Here is an 18,034-nt window from a genome sequence, read left to right as displayed (position 1 = left end):
AGTCTCGAACAGTGTTCTTTTTTTCACTGGCAACCAGTGGAGTTATCGCAGCAATGGGCTGGCCTGTTCAAATTGGTGTACTTGAAAGATTGCAGTTGTAATTGTTTGAATTCATTCTGTGATACCAGAATATAGAGAGTTGCAAAAGTCCAAATAGGGGAGCCTGTGCAACTATCCTGAAACTATTCTGGGTTAAAACATAACTTATCGATCTAAGTTGTCTTAGCCTGAAGAAAAACATTCTGGACTCATATCTGAATTTTGGAGATCAGATTGACTCAGTATTTAGAAAAACATCAAAAACTTTAGATTTCTCTTTTTTTAGTTTCTCTCCCGAGACTAACATCAGTCTCTATGAGGAAGGGAATTGTAGTCACCAAAACAAAGGCTCTCTTTTTGTTTAGTTTAAGGAAGCCGCCACCAATGGATACCAGGCTCCAAAGCCGACGCCGACCCAAGCTCTCCCTGCTTCGGGGCCGACCAGCATTCCTCTCCCCGACGTCAATTCTGCTGTCGGGGAGAGGAAGGCTGATCGGCTCAAGATCGCGATGAACCTATTGGGGAAATGCTGCCGGGTCCTGACTTCACGGAAACTGAAAGTAGGCAGGTCCCGGCAGCAAGAAGAGCAAATGCTTCACTAACCTGTTTCCCGCCTTAGCCCGTAGCGAACGCTTGCTTCAGGGCTCTCAACATGTGCGTGCCGGCTTCCCTTCTCCACCCCCCCCCCCCCCGGACATAACTTCCGGTTTCGGAGGGAAGAGAAGAGAAGCCCAGAGCATAAGTTCGCTACAGGCTGAAATCTCCAAGCCGGGTTTTTTTTTATGTTCAGCAGCGGCGGCGGCAGCAGCAGATGACAGCTGGGCGGACCGCCCAGCTAAAAGGCCCTAGGGAGAACACAGAGGAAGGCTGATCGGCCCGGTAGATCAGGACGGCAACACGAGTCTATCACGGAGCCCGGGATGGGCTCCGCGATCAACTCACGTTGCCTTCCTGAGCTACTGGTCGATCGCGATCGACGTATTGGGCACCCCTGATGTAGTGTATCTAGATTTTCAGAAAGCTTTTGACAAAGTTCCTCATGAGAGGCTCCTGAGAAAATTAGAGTCATGGGATAGGTGTCAAAGTTCAGTTGTGGATTAGGAATTGGATATTGGATAGAAAACAGAGGGTAGGGTTAAATGGTAATTTTTCTCAATGGAGGAGAGTAAACAGTGGAGTGCCACAGGGATCTGTACTGGGACCGATGCTATTTAACTTATTTATAAACGATCTGGAAATTGGAACGACAGTGAGGTGATTACATTTGCAGATGACACTAAACTGTTCAAAGTTGTTAAAATGCATGCGAATTGTGAAAAATTGCAGGCAGACCTTAGGAAAATGGAAGACTGGGTGTCCAAATGGCAGGTGAAATTTAATGTGGACAAATGCAAAGTGATGCACATTAGGAAGAATAACCCAAATCATAGTTACCAGATGCTAGAATTCACCTTAGTAGTCGGCACCCAAGAAAAAGATCAAGAGTGTAGACCCGGGGTGCCCAAAAGATCGATCATGATCGACCAGTAGATCGCAAAAGCAACGCAAATCGATCCTGGGCTCTGCAATAGTCTCGTGTTGCCTTTGCATTCACCCTGCTTCCTTGATGCTGTAACAGGCCAGCAGCGACTGCAGAAGCACCAGACACACCAGCCTTTCCCCCCCAACCCCCCCCCCCCCCCGACATCAATTCAGACATCGGAGAGCAAGTTCTGGGCAGCCAGGCAGTGATTGGCTGGTCCGAAACTTCCTCTCTGATGTCACAATTGACGTCAGGGGGAAGGCTGGCTGGCCTGATGTTTCTGCAGTCGCTGCTGGCCTGTTGTGGCATCGGGGAACAGGGAGAACTCGGCAGCTTGGGGACCTGTTCCCAGATGATGGCCCCGGCGATGGCTTGGGGAAAAAGAAAGGACAGACAGAAAGACAGGGAGACAGGACAGGGAGAAAGAAAGAAAGGGGGGGGGGCAGGGAGACAGAAAGAAAGAGAAGGTGAGGGGACAGGGAGAGAGGAAGAAAAAGTTGGACTCATGGAAGGACAGAATTGTTGGTTGGGGAATGGAATGAGATCTGGAGGAGAGGAAGTATGCAGGAGGCAGAAAGAAGGGAAGAAATATTGGATGCACAGTCAAAAGAAGAAAGTGCAGCCAGAGACTCATGAAATCACCAGACAACAAAGTTAGGAAAAATGATTTTATTTTCAGTTTAGTGATCAAAATGGGTTTGTTTTGAGAATTTATATCTGCTGCCTATATTTTGCCCTATGGCCCCCTTTTACTAAACCGCAGTAGCACATTTTAGTGCAGGGAGCCTATGAGCGTCGAGAGCAGTGCAGGGCATTCAGCACAGCTCCCTGCACTAAAAACCGCTATCGTGGTTTAGTAAAAAGCAAGGGGGTATATTTGTCTACTTTTGTATAGTTGTTACTGAGGTGACTTTGCATATTTTAAAGTCATCTGCCTTGGCCTCTTTGAACCCACCCCCCCCCGAATATAAATGATAATTAACATTTTCTCTGCGTACAGTGTGTTTTGTGTTTTTTTAAATTTTATTGTTGGTAGATCATTTTGACTTGGTCAGTTTAAAAGTAGCTCGCAAGCCAAAAAAGTGTGGGCACCCCTGCTGTAGATAATACACTGAAATCTTCTGCCCAATGGGCAGCAACAGCCAAAATAGCAAACAAGATAAGAACATACATAAGAACATAAGCAATGCCTCTGTTGGGTCAGACCTGGGGGTCCATCGTGCCCAGCAGCCCGCTCACGCGGTGGCCCAACAGGTCCAGGACCTGTGCAGTAATCCTCTATCTATACCCTTCTATCCCCTTTTCCAGCAGGAAATTGTCCAATCCTTTCTTAAACCCCAGTACCGTACTCTGCCCTATTACATCCTCTGGAAGCGCATTCCAGTTGTCTACCACATGTTGGGTAAAGAAGAACTTCCTAGCATTCATTTTGAATCTGTCCCCTTTCAACTTTTCTGAATGCCCTCTTGTTCTTTTATTTTTTGAAAGTTTGAAGAATCTGTACCTCTCTACTCTCTCTATGCCCTTCATGATCTTGTAAGTATCCCCTCTAAGTCTCCTCTTCTCCAGGGAAAAGAGACCCAGTTTCTACAATCTCTCTCTATCTATCTCTCTCTATTTCTGTCTCTCTCCCTTTCTCTCTCTCTTTCTTTCTATTTCTCTGTCTCCCTTTCTCTCTTTCTGTCCCTCTCTACTCTCTCTATGCCCTTCATGATCTTGTAAGTCTCTATCATATCCCCTCTAAGTCTCCTCTTCTCCAGGGAAAAAAGACCCAGTTTCTCCAATCTTTCTCTCTCTCTCTTTATATCTCTCTCTTTCTCTCTCTGTCTATTTCTGTCTCTCTCCCTTTCTCTCTCTCTTTCTTTCTAGCTCTCTCTCTGTCCCTCTCTACTCTCTCTATGCCCTTCATGATCTTGTAAGTCTCTATCATATCCCCTCTTAAGTCTCCTCTTCTCCAGGGAAAAGAGTCCCAGTTCCTCCAATCTCTCAGCGTATTGTTTTCTTCATTCCACCACGTTTCAGAGACTCCAATGATGTCTATATCCTCTGCATTGGCCATGGCTTCTAATTCCCCCATTTTGTTTCTTAGGCTCCTTGCATTGGTATAGATGCAATTTAGCTCCTGGTATTTTGTTGCCTTCATTTCCTTTCCCTGTGCTTCGGTCTTTAGTTTCTTCTCTTTTGCTATAATCTTTCTAACCCATTCTTCTGGGTTAGTCGACTCCTGCAATTTGTCTCTCATTTCTTCCCAGCCTTTTTTCCCCTTAGTATCTTCATGGGATATCTTCTTCCGAATCATCAACGCTTGGTCGACTGTCGGGCTTTCCCCTTCTTCTTAGTTTAAAACCTGTTCTATTCCTCTCTTGATGTTGTTTGCTAGAAGTCTAGTTCCCGCCCTTCTCAGGTGCAGTCCATCTCTCCTGTAGAGCTTGCTCTTGCCCCAGAACGTTGTCCAGTTCCTCACGAAGTGGAATCCTTCTTCTTCACACCATCTCCTCATCCACGCATTTATTGATTGTAGTTCCTCTTGCCTTTTCACATCTGCCCTCGGTACCGGTAGGATCTCTGAGAACGCTATCTTCTGGGTCCTCATCTTCAGCTTCCTTCCCAGAATCTTGAACTGTTCTATCAGCGTACTTGTTCTTTAGTCTCTCCTGCTGACATCATTTGTCCCAATGTGGATCATTATTGCAGTCTCTTCCGTTTCTTCCAGGATCTTTCCAATTTTGTCCACGATGTTCTTGGTTCTCGCTCCTGACAGGCAGGTCACCAGTCGATCCTCTCTCCCTCCTGCTATGTGGCTGTCCACATGCCTCAGGATCAAGTCTCCCACTAGTATCGATGACTTTCCCTTCTTCAATTTTCGCTTCGGTCTCAGGTCAATGTCCTTGGTGTGCTTCGCTCCTTCTTCTTCTGGGCATCGACTAGCCAATTTCTCCCCCTCGTGCGGTATTCCTCTGTGGGTGTCTTCTTTGAGGTCATCTGTTACTTGTTCGCCCTTCCATGCTGGTGTTGGTATAATTTCATCTTTCATCTGAAGTTCATTCTCTTCCACCCTCCTTCTGTAGGCTTTCTCAATGATTTTCTCGAGTTCCCTGACTTCCTCCTCGATGTGTCTCTCACTCATGAAGTCTTCAGCTGTCCTGATTGGGTCCTCCGTGGTGTAAAGTCCTTCTAGTTCCTGTATCTTGTCCTCTAGTCACTTGACTTCCTTCTTCAAGCTTTTCAGCTCCTGACACTGACTGCATACATATGACTGTCTCCCCGAGAAGAGGTAGTCATACATATGACAGTCTGTGCAGAACACTGGAAAGCTCATCTTTTGGTTTCCTCTGCTTCCATTGTCGTTCCTACTTTAAGATAACAGATAAGATTACATTTTCCTTGTGTGCCTAATTCCTTCTGCGCCTGCTTCTTGCCTTGCTGCCTTCTTCTTGTGTGCGCTGCCTTCTCTCTACCTTACCTTACTATTGCTTGTGTGTTTGTTCCATGTGTGCCTGCTGCCTTCTGCACCTGTTTTCTTGCCTTGCTGCCTTCTTGTGTGTGCTGCCTTTGCTCTACCTTACTTTACTGTTGCTTGCTTGTGTGTGTTCGTTCCTTCTGCGCCTGCTTCTTGCCTTGCTGCCTTCTTCTTGTGTGTGCTGCCTTTGCTCTACCTTATTTTACTGTTGCTTGTGTGTTTTCGTTCTTTCTGCACCTGCTTCTTCCTTACCTTTCAGTCTTTCCCTGGTGCTCCTGGGTGTAGTGACTTGACCCTTCTTGAGGCGCTCTCGCTAAGGCAAGCGCCTTTGCCGCTCGCCTTTGCCGTGTGCCGAACAGCTGGGCGCTGTTGGCTCCTCCCCTTTTAAGGGGGAGTCCAGCTCTGCCTCTGATGCGGTGAGGGTGGGTGGAGTGAACTCTTGCTGCTTCCCCGAGCCTTGTTTCCTCCTGCCTTCTGCCTTCCTTCTTCGGTGCTCGGCACCGGCACTGCCCTTCTCCTCCCGGAACAGGGAACCCTTAGGTACGCTGCTCCTCTTCTCTGTTCCGCACCGCTAGATGCTAGGAATTATTAGAAAAGAGATAGTAAATAAGACTAAGAATATTATAATGCCTCTGTATCGTTCAATGGTGAAACCTCACCTGGAGTATTGTGTTCAGTTCTGATCTCCTTATCTCAAGAAAGATATATGGCACTAGAAAAGGTTCAAAGAAGAGCGACCAGGATGATAAAGGGTATGGAACTCCTCTAATATGAGGAAAGACTAAAGAGGTTAAAGCTCTTTAAAGTCTACAAAATCCTGAGTGGTGTAGAACGGGTATAAGTGAATTGATTTTTCACCCTTTCAAAAAGTACAAAAAGCAGAGAACACTCAATGAAATTATGGGAATACTTTTAAAACAAATAGGAGGAAATATTTTTTCACTCAAAGAATAGTTAAGCAATGCAACTCATTGCCAGAGGAAGTGGTAACAGCAGTTAGTGTAGCTGGGTTTAAAAAAAAATAAAAAAAGGTTTGGAGAAGTTCCTGGAGGAAAAGCACATAGTCTGCTATTGAGACAGATTTGGGAGAAGCCACTGCTTGCCCTAGATCAGTGGCATGGAATGTCGCTGCTCTTTGGGTTTTTACTGGGTACTTGTGACCTGCATTGACTGCTGTTGGAAACAGGAAAGTGGACTGGATGGACCATTGGTCTGACCCAGTCTGGCTGTTCTTTCAGGAAGAAGGTTGTTACCATCTCAGTAGTTAGCAGTGCACAGGGAGGTTTAGGTCTTGTTTTATGTCTACTTTTCTTTATATTTTAATATGAGTAAAAATGACAAAGTAATGCTGCTTCATTTGGTAATTAACGCAAAATTAAATATGACATTTTTTATGAAAGCAAAAACCAAAAACAACTGCAGACTATGTACAAGATGCAGGCACTGTCCATTTCAAACTCTAAAGGTATATACAACCTTATTACCAACCGAGGGACCCGACATGGTCCGTGTTTAGGACAATACATCTTCCTCAGGGGTCCGTGGTAGATAAGGTTTTGCAACAAACAGCATTAAAGGGAAAAAACAAGTGCCCGAACGAGTGTAGTGCTGGATTGTAAGAAGCATAGCAATCTCAGTGAAAGAACACCTTTAAAATGCATCTATTTGCCAGTCTTGTGACTGTTCCTCCAGCCGTGCTAAAGACACCTTTTATCTACTCTATTCACAATTGCTGTGCTGGTGCTCCCTCGTAGCCCCCTCTCCGTGTCTCTGGAATACATGCTGGGGGAGGACTGGGCATAGCCATGAGAGTGGAAACGTTCCCCCCTCCAGAGCAGCATTTTCCTCAACCATCCTCTCGCCCAGATTATAACTTTTGCTCCATATCCGAGTGTGTGAGTAGTTGCTCACCAGTCCAAGGCTTTTCTGAAATCCAGACTGACCACATCTTCTGTATCCCCCCTCCCTGATCCATTGAGCAAGGTTTGTCAAGCTCTTCCCCTGGTGAATCTAATGCTCCTCTGAGCCTCATAAGTTGCACAGATGTGTCAGGGGTGCAGTTGGCTCTCCTCCGTCTCCTCCTGTATTAAGGGATGCACCCCCTTCAGGTCTCATGGCGTTCTTTCCTTCCTATGGTGTCCGTCCATTGAATTTGGACTTCTCATGCACTGCATCACAGTCCTTTTTAAGTGCAGGAAATTTGTAAATGAAACATTTCTCTGTGTTAATAACTTCATCCCAAATGAAAAATGTAGCACCTCTATGTCATTTTGCACTGTTTAGGACCTATGCACAATTCCTCCAGCAGAGGGCAGCATTAACTCACAGACTTGACTGTCCCATGAAGTGATCTTGCATTAAGGTCTCAGCTCTTCCCATCCCTGCTGTTACCTGCTCTGCCCCTGGCCTGATTCACTCTTGCAGAAGCAGTGCACACATGTAGCTGACTGACCCAGGATCAGATGCAGACCCTGTAGACCAGTGGTTTCCAACCCTGTCCTGGAGGACCACCAGACCAATCGGGTTTTCAGGATAGCCCTAATGAATATGCATTGAGCACATTTGCATGTCTGTCACTTCCATTATATGCAAAACTCTCTCATGCATATTCATTAGGGCTAGCCTGAAAACCCGATTGGCCTGGTGGTCCTCCAGGACAGGGTTGGGAACCACTGCTGTAGACAATATCTGTTGTTTATTTCTGTGATTTATGACCTCAATGTTTGACCTTCAGCTGACCTCTAATGCCCATCCTATTCCCCTAGGGATATATCTATAGCACAAAGTCTGTCTGAGAGCTACCTTATTTCAGTGTCTCCATGCCGAATCTGAGTGAATAAGCAGTGTCTTTGCACTATCCCTCATGACAGCACACCAGAGGCATAGAATTTAACTATATAAGAGCGATATGAAATCAAATTGAACTTGATCATGGAACTGCAGAAGCAGCTGAAGCAGATATCGGGTGAAGAAGTGATCCTGGCGCAGGCGATGCTCATTTTCACGCCAAAGTGTTATTAAACTGCAGGTTATATCAGGGTAATGTTCCCCTGCCATGCCGGAGAGCCCGAGAGGTCCACAACCCTGTCTACAGATCAAGAAATGAAATTCAACCTGTGGTAAGAGCAGATAGCGTAGCTGGTTTTAAGAAAGGTTTGGACAAGTTCCTAGAGGAAAAGTCTATACTGAAGGGACACGTATCAAGTCCTTGGGCCTTGTTTTAGGCTGTAATACCAGACCCTGTTTGTCTTTCCTTTTTGAAAATACTACAAGGACATGTATGTTTAAACAGAGATGTTGTGAAGTGAATTCAATTGTTTTGTTAAGCCGTATTTACAGACAGATTTAGATTAGAAGCTCTGCTGGTTAAGGCTTTTTCTGACCCTCTGTGGACTTCAGTCTCCACATAGAAAAAATGCTGATGTGTTTAAAGTTTCATGTGACCTGTGTCCATATATGGTTTGTGTTTACGTCACATGTGATTCATATAAAAGATGTGAAACTCATAATAAAATTTGGACATGTTTTGGAAGATGATTTCTGGTCTTTAAGATATGTCCCCAGGTACCTGACTTCCAAATGACAGAGACAGAGAAAGTATGGGGCAGGAATTGGGACCTAAATCCTTTTCATATACAGTACTCTGTTATTGAGAAAGACATGGGGGAAGCCGCTGCTTGCCCTGGATCGGTAGCATAGAATATTGCTACTCCTTGGGTTTTTCCCAGGTAATAGTGACCTGGATTGGCCACCGTGAGAACGGGCTACTGGGCTTTGATGGACAATTGGTCTGACCCAGTAAGGCCATTCTTATGTTCTTATTGATACATAAGAACATAAGAACATAAGCAGTGCCTCAGCCGGGTCAGACCACAGGTCCATCCTGCCCGGCAGTCCGCTCCCGCGGCGGCCCAAACAGGTCACGACCTGTCTGAATCACCAGAAGGGGCTCCCTTGCCACCTTGGTTTCTCATTGAGTCTTTTCTTCCCATCGAAGTCCTAACCCTCCGGTCTTGCACATGCACGACCTGTTGGGTTTCTATACTTATTGCCTGATTAGCTTTCTATACTTGTGTTACATCCCAGCACCTCTCTCAATATCCCACGATCCCTTTATCCCTCAGGAATCCGTCCAATCCCTGTTTGAATCCCTGTACCGTACTCTGCCTGATCACTTCCTCCGGTAGCGCATTCCAAGTGTCCACGACCCTTTGTGAGAAAAAAAACTTCCTTGCATTTGTTTTGATACAAATAGTAGAAAGGTGGAGCTAGTTACAAGATCTCTTCATCAGGAAGTGAAACTCCACCTACTACATACTTTAAATGGTCCAGACATGAATTGGGTATCCAGAGCGCATGGAGCTTATTCAGCTTCCAAATTCATGTCTTTGTCAGAGGGATGACATATAGTCCCTGATCAGGGCTAATTAATGTCTTGTAATAAATTGGGACCTTGTGTAACAGCAGAAAGAGGATCACCCTTCCAGACTTTCTGGGTCTTACTATGTATATTCCGCTCTGAGAGCATCCTGGGTCTGGCAAGTGAGCTTTTCATGGGTCTTTCCTGGCACACCTGCATGACTCTGTCCCCTACGATGATGAGAAATGCTCTATAGCGCAAACTGAATAGCTGGTTCCAGTTTGTTCCTCTTTGCAACATGATGGTGGCGGTTTGATCATTTTTTTTTTTTCTTTGGAGCAAGACTGACCCAGAGCCAATGTGTTTACAAACCTGGTCCCATGTTTCTCTCTACACTTTAACCTCACCTAACTCATGTATATGAGGCTTCCCCATGACCTGCCCGTGATGCCACCAGCCATCGGTCAGCAAGTTGGCATTACATAGTTTAGTTTAACTTTGGCTTATTATGAAGGACAAACAAAGCGGTTTACAAAATACTTATTAGAACTCTCTTTGCTGACTTGTTTTAGAAAAACCTTGAAAACGTATTTATTTACAAAATATCTTACTGATAATTGATAGAATTCTTTACCTGACAACTGTCTGTTGATATTTTCTGATTCTTCCTTTTTTATGACTGTTTATCTATGGTCTAAAGATAATGTTTTGTTAACTCAGTATATAAGACTAAAGATTAGATTAGATTATGCCACTGAAAACATCAAGTTAAAGAGATGGGAGTGGAGGAACATTCACTCTACCATCTTCACCCGGATCTCAGGTAGAGTTCACAAGTACGTAGAACCTTCTGGACCAGATGGAGAGTCAGGGAGGATTTTGGTACCAGTCAAGGTTTTTTGAGGACAGCACCTTATCCCCTTACAGGGCATTCAGCTATGATTTCACCTTATTTTCACTCACGGAAATTGCTGTCCTGGCTTTTGCTGATGAGAATCCTTTTCCCCGGGTGATGATCATTTAATAAAGTGTTTAAAGGCCGCTTAATATGCAGGATTGCTCTTTCATTAATCATAATAATCCCTGATTTGGTCTGCTGTTTATTTCTTCTAATCCGAGACTGTTTCCTCTTTATTCCAAATGCCAGGAGGTGCCCATCTCTTCTGGTGTGTGAAGCAAAACTCTTTGGGTCTCGTAAATGAGCCGTGTCTGCTTGAGCTCTGGATTTCACTAAAGTGGAAGGTGTCTAGAGACTGTGTGATGACACACTCAGAGGGGGTCAGCGATACTGGGAGACTTTAGGAGCTGAACTGGCCTCCGTCACGTGTGATGAGAAATGCATGTGACAGGGAAAGATTGCATTCATGGCTCTAATACTCCAGCACCAATGGTATTTGGAGGGAATGTTGAATGTTAGCAAAACAGTTCTGGGGGTGGGGAGTGCATAAGATGTCCGTTTTCATCCTTCTTGTCCCCTTCCTCCTAGCCCTATAATGCAGTCTTAATGGATGCAATTGAAGAAATTTCTTGGAAAATGTGCACACAAAAGACAGTGCTGCGAACAAGTCTGCCCTGTGAACTTCTAAAAGCTAAGTTACTCTGCATTTCATATTCTGCTCTTTTCATTGTTTTTGAGCATTATATCTGCTTAATTTCTCTTCTCCTCCCTGTTTCTTACTTTAAAAAAACAAAAAAACAAACCCTTCTCTTTCCTTTGTTAAATCTTATTTCCTTTTCCTCTTCGTAGGACTAAGGGTAAAACTTATAGTCCCACCCACCCCAGGGACCACTGTTCATATATAGAGACCCATATAATCAGGACTTCACAACCAATCAAGATGACCTTTATTCTATGCAATCACTGTGGTGCTTTAATTCCAAGACACACTATTTGGAGGCTTAAGGCTTGCCCCATCTGTCTTCAACTTGCTAGTATTAAGGAGGAGCTCTGCAAACTTAAACAGGAATTGAATACAATTAAAGCAGCTTCCATCACTCCACAAAATCATACCAACTTATCACCTCTACCTCAAAGAATAAAACAGCCCAGGAATAAATGGGTCACAGTAGGCTCAGGAAGACTGCGACATGTAACACAGAAACATCCACCTTCACAAATATTACCTCTACAGAATTCCTTCACTCCACTAGTGCACTGCGATACTCAAGAAAACAGAAGGGAGGTGGGACTGGAACCAATGAAGGTAACTCAAGAGAACAAGCGCACCCTAAGCACAAATAAAAAGGCCAAAAACAGAAAACTATTACTGTTGGGGGATTCCATCATCAGAGGCATTAACCTTGGAACACAAGGCGAGGAGACCAAAATAGTGAAATGTCTTCCAGGATCCTCAGCTACCAGGAGTTCCAGGCAAATACAGACTATAATTAAGGAAGAAACTAAGGATTTTAACACTGATGTTGTTATCCATCTGGGAACAAATGACATGGCCAACAACTCCACACTTGCAGCACAGAAAGCTTTCCGGGAGCTTGGTGATGGCGTGAAACCTTTTGTAAAGACTTTAGCTATTTCTGAAATACTGCCTGCATATGGAAAGGGAGAGCAAAGAGTGAAAAACACAGAGGACTTTAATAGATGGCTCAAAGCCTGGTGTCATCAAGAAGGCTTAAGGTACATAGGAGGATGGGGAAATACATGGAAGGACAAGAAGCTATATTGCACTGATGGGCTACATACTACAGCAGGAAAAAGAAACCTTGCAGAGAAATTTAGACAATATTTTTCTAGGCATTTAAACTAGAAGGTGGGGGTGGTGTATGTACGAAGGACAATTATAGAGACCACCCCCGGCAAAATAAAAGATGTGATAGTAGTAAAGATTGCAACATAAACAATATCAGCAACTCATTTCTTAGTATTGCAATGGAAAGTGAAACGACACAAAAATCCATACGAAAAAGGAGCTGAAAAATAGCTTGAAAGCGATGACCACAAATGTTCGCAGTCTAAGCGACAAAGTTCATGATCTGCAAGCCCTGATGTTAGAGGCAGATCTAGATATTGTTGCTATCACAGAGACATGGTTCAGTGAATCACATGGATGGGATGCAAACATACCAGAATATAATCATTTTGGGAAGGACAGAGATGGTCAAAAGGGTGGAGGAGCAGCTCTCTATGTAAAGATCAATATCCAAGCAACTGAAATGCAAGGAACCTGGGGAGAGGAAGAAGCGATATGGATCGCTCTGAAAAGAGAAGATGGAACATCTATCTACGTGGGTGTAGTCTACAGACCTCCGACTCAATCGCAGCAAATTGATAAGGATCTGATTGTGGATATCCAAAAGTTTGAAAGGAAAGAGGAGGTGCTGCTCTTGGGAGATTTCAACCTGGCGGATGCGGACTGGAATGTTCCATCTGTGGAATTGGAAAGAAGTAGGGAGATTGTGGATGCCTTTCAAGAGGCTCTGCTCAGACAAATGGTGACGGAACCCACGAAGGAAAAAGCGATATTGGATCTGGAGAGATCTGGAGAGAGTATCTCTAATGTTCGAGTGGATGCTCACCTGGGAAGTAGCGATCATCAAACGGTTTGGTTTGATATAATGGCTAAAGTGGAGAGCAGCCGCACGATACTTAAAGTCCTAGATTTCAAACGTACGGACTTTAATGCAATGGGAAAGTACCTGAAGAAAGAGCTGTTAGGATGGGAGGACATGAGAAGTGGAAAGACAGTAGTCTAAGCTGAAACAAGCGACCTTTATGTGAAGAAAATAAATAAAAAGAAGAGAAAAAGGAAGCCAATATGGTTCTCCAAACTAGTGGCGGAGAAAATAAAGGCGAAAGAGTTGACGTTCGTGAAATATAAAAAAAACCCAAGAAGAGGAGTGCAGAAAGGACTACAGAGTGAAACTGAAAGAAGCCAAGAGAGATACGTCTGGCGAAAGCACATGCGGAAGAACAAATGGCTAAAAATGTAAAAAAGGGAGACAAAATTTTTTTTCAGATATATTAGTGAAAAGAGGAAGATAAAAAATGGAATTGCTAAACTAAAAGATGCTGGTAACCGATATGTGGAGAGTGATGAGGAAAAAGCAAATGTGCAAAACAAATACTTCTGTGTTCACAGAAGAAAATCCTGGAGAAGGACTGAGATTGTCTGGCAGAGTTACATGAGAAAATGGAGTAGATTCTGCGCCGTTCACGGAGGAGAGTGTTTATGAGTAGCTTGAAAAACTGAAGGTGGACAAAGAGATGGGACCAGATGCGATCCATCCCAGGATACTAAGGGAGCTCAGAGAGGTTCTGGCGAGTCCTATTAAAGACTTGTTCAACAAATCTCTGGAGACAGGAGTGGTTCCTGGGGATTGGAGGAGAGCGGATGTGGTCCCTATTCATAAAAGTGGTCACAGGGATGAAGCAGGAAACTACAGGCCAGTGAACCTCACTTCGGTTGCTGGAAAAATAATGGAAGTGTTGCTGAAAGAAAGGATAGTGTACTTCCTTGAATCTAATGGGTTACAGGATCCGAGGCAACATGGCTTTACAAAAGGTAAATCGTGTCAAACGAACCTGATTGAATTTTTGAATGGGTGACCAGAGAGCTGGATCGAGGACATATGCTAGATGTAATTTACTTAGATTTCAGCAAGCCTTTGATGTGGTTCCTCATAGGAGGCTGTTGAACAAACTTGAAGGGCTGAAGTTAGGACCCAAAGTGGTGAACTGGGTTAGAATCTAGCTGTCAGACAGACGCCAGAGGATGGTGGTTAATGGAAGTCACTCGGAGGAAGGAAAGGTGAGTAGTGGAGTCCCTCAGGGGCCGATCCTGTTCAATATGTTTGTGAGTGACATTGCTGAAGGGTTAGAAGGAAAAGTGTGCCTTTTTGCAGATGATACCAAGATTTGTAACAGAGTAGGCACCGAAGAGGGAGTGGAAAATATGAAAAAGGATCTGCAAAAGTTAGAGGAATGGTCTAATGCCTGGCAACTAAAATTCAATGCAAAGAAATGCAGAGTAATGCATTTGGGGATTAATAATAGGAAGGAACCGTATATGCTGGGAGGAGAGAAGCTGATATGCACGGACAGGGAGAGGGACCTTGGGGTGATAGTGTCCGAAGATCTAAAGATGAAAAAACAGTGTGACAAGGCAGTGGCTGCTGCCAGAAGGATGCTGGACTGTATAAAGAGAGGCGTAGCCAGTAAAAGGAAGAAGGTGTTGATGCCCTGTACAGGTCATTAGTAAGGCCCCACCTGGAGTATTTTGTTCAGTTTTTGAGACCGTATCTGTCGAAGGACATAAGAAGACTTGAAGCAGTCCAGAGGAGGGCGACGAAAATGATAGGAGGCTTGCGCCAGAAGACGTATGAGGAGAGACTGGAAGCCCTGAATATGTATACCCTAGAGGAAAGAAGGGACAGGGGAGATATGATTCAGACATTCAAATACTTGAAGGGTATTAACGTAAAACAAAATCTTTTCCAGAGAAAGGAAAATGGTAAAACCAGAGGACATAATTTGAAGTTGAGGGGTGGTAGATTCAAGTGCAATGTTAGGAAATTCTACTTTACGGAGAAGATGGTGGATGCTTGGAATGCGCTCCCGAGAGAGGTGGTGGAGAGGAAAACGATGACTGAGTTCAAAGAAGTGTGGGATGAACACAGAAGATTTAGAATCAGAAAATAATATTAAAGATTGAACTAAGGCCAGTACTGGGCAGACTTGCACAGTCTGTGTCTGTATTTGGCCGTTTGGGGGAGGATGGGCTGGAGAGGGCTTCAATGGCTGGGAGGGTTTAGATGGGCTGGAGTAGGTTTTAACAGAGATTTCGGCAGTTGGAACCCAAGCCTAGTACCAGGTAGAGCTTTGGATTCTTGCCCAGAAATAGCTAAGAAGAAAAAATTTAAATTGAATCAGGTTGGGCAGACAGGATGGACCATTCGGGTCTTTATCTGCCGTCATCTACTATGTTACTATGTAAGAGCACTGTCCTCACCATGCTTGAGTGTGCACAGATCTTTGAGGAACTAGCTTCGCTACTCTTCCTTTTGTTTCTGTAATAGTTTCACTCATCTGTTGAGGTACAGGGCAGAAGAGTCTCACAGCTACCTCTTTACTTGCATTTGGACATTCTGGGTCTGAATTTTTTCTTTCGAAGAATAAGCATCTTAGCAGAGAGGAGCAGAATCCATACCACACAACCTGCTCATTTAGACAGAAGCAGGCAAGGAAATATGGCCAGAAAAGCCTTCATGGGGGAAGGGGTTGTCTCTGAGTGTCTCTCTCTGTTTTTGCCTGGAACTCACCATTTGACCTTTCTTAGTGTCTGTCTGCTGAACCTCTACCCCAGAGAGAGGAAGTGGGAGTCTGACATCCAGAAGCTCTGACTACAGCAGGGCAGTTTCTCCTCCTAGCTCCTCCATCTGTCTCCAGTAACAGGAGGCTTCTGGACATATCTGCCTGTGAAGTGACTTTGCTCAGCGCAGAGTGTCTCAGGTAGATTCACGCCACAGATCAGTGCCAGCATCCCTCACTGGTGTAGCGCTCATAGTGGGAATTACAAATTCAGTCTGGGTATGAAGGTCACTGCAAAGGGTAATTTCATTTTTAATAAGAGAGATGGAAGCCAGTTAGAAAAGAATTATTCAGTGCCCTTTGCTTCTGCCGTGACCGTTGTAATTACACATGTATTTTTAAATTACTTGACAGACTAGACTGAAGAGCTGCCTCATTGAAACATTTGAAATAAGGAGAAATAATATATGCTATGGCCAAGGACGGTGAGACCCACTGACCTCCATATAGCTATGTGAACACCCTGCATGTCTCTGTGACTCTGAGAAAGGTGGGGCGCATCCTGTACTTCTCTGTGACCTATGGAGAGGTGGACATAAGAACATAAGAAATGCCTTCACTGGATCAGACCCCAGGTCCATCTAGTCCGGCGACCCGCACACACGGAGGCCAATTCAGGTGTTCCCTGTTGAAGACCTTATTTAACCGTATCCCTCAATGTGTTTTGCAAGAAGGTGTGCATCCAACTTGCCCTTGAAACCTGGATGGTGATCTCCGACACAACCTCCTCCGGGAGAGCATTCCAAGCGTCCACCACTCGCTGTGTGAAACAGAACTTCCTGATATTTTTCCTGGGCCTGTTGCCCCTCAGTTTCAGTCCATGACCCCTTGTCCGAGTCACATTTGACAATGTGAATAACGATGTTTCTTGCTCTATTTTGTCGAATCCTTTTAGTATTTTGAAAGTCTCTATCATATCCCCTCGCATCCTTCTCTTTTTGAGGGTGAACAATCCCAGTTTTCCGAGGCGTTCTTTGTAGCTAAAATTCTCGATGCCTTTTACTAGCTTCATGGCTCGCCTCTGCACCCTCTCCAGCAGGGTTATATCCTTCTTTAGGTAGGGAGACCAGTGTTGGATACAGTATTCCAAGTGTGGTCTGACCTTTGCTCTGTAAAACGGCATTATGACATCCTCCGATCTACTCGTGATTCCCTTCTTTATCATGCCCAACATCCTGTTTACTTTCTTTGCCGCCGCTGCGCATTGAGCCGACGGCTTCAGGGTCTTGTCTATCAGTACCCCCAGATCCCTTTCTTGTTCGCTCTTGCACCTAACATTTTATATTCATGTTCCTTGTTTTTCTTACCCAGGTGCCACTTTTCCACCCATTTCTCTAGCTGGTTCAAATCTCTCTGGAGTTCTTCTCTGTCCTTTTGTGACCCAACTGCCCTATATAAATGTATATATTGCAACTCCTTCAACCCCATAGACAGATTGAATATGCCCTGCACTTCCCTGTATCCTATATTATGTCAGAGAGAACAAAATGGACACCAATTCCTTTCAAAGCTGGGTTTGAAAGGTTTGTATTGTTCTCCTAGTACAGTTAGGGTGAGTCTATTGATGACCTGCCATGGGAGGTTGTAGTCTGTCAGGTAAGGCAGACCCAAAATTAGGGATTGGTCTATCTGAAACCTAGTTAATATGATTCCCTGAAGTTTGGGAGCAGACAGGAAATTCTCACATGAGAACTGTGATCTGGTGAGAGATAAGAGGCATTTCTGTATCGCCTGGTAGACTGATATAGTCCTTACAAATGGGTTATATGCCTCACTGCTACCAGCAGGTGGAGACTGAGAAAAAACTTGTATATCAGGCTAGAATCCTCCCTAGCAATCCAGTCTGTCTCAGTCTCCGTAGCAGGTGGTAAGACTAGACTGACTCCCCTCTTAGTACTGTTGGAACTTTGTTTTGGACTCCTGGGTTCCCCTTTTGTGCTGCATAGAGTTTGGACAGGTCCTGTTTGGGGATCCGTCCAACCTCGGTGGTGTTAAACCTGGTGGGTCTCATGCTGGGTCCTTTCCCCCACCTTCCTCCACCTCCCCATATTTTTGTAGAGGTGCTTCAGCCGGTAGCCTGACCCCCTGGTTGGTCAGCCCTCCAGCTTGGAGAGCCATGGAGTCTGTTCTGTTTAAGTAAAAAAATCCTGAGGTGGACCGGTCTTAAGGGTTCATTTCCCTTTAAAACTGTCTTTTTTTCTGTGTCTTCTCAACTAACCGCCACTTTTCTTTGCAGCTAGGGTGCTTTTAGGCACAATGAACACTTATAAAGGGAAAAAGTTATCCAGATGTGAGGTACTCGCGGCCATCCTGTGCAAGCTTTGTGCA

Source organism: Geotrypetes seraphini, chromosome 10 (assembly GCF_902459505.1).
Source record: "Geotrypetes seraphini chromosome 10, aGeoSer1.1, whole genome shotgun sequence".
Classification (NCBI taxonomy): domain Eukaryota; kingdom Metazoa; phylum Chordata; class Amphibia; order Gymnophiona; family Dermophiidae; genus Geotrypetes; species Geotrypetes seraphini.
This window is presented reverse-complemented; position numbering follows the sequence as displayed.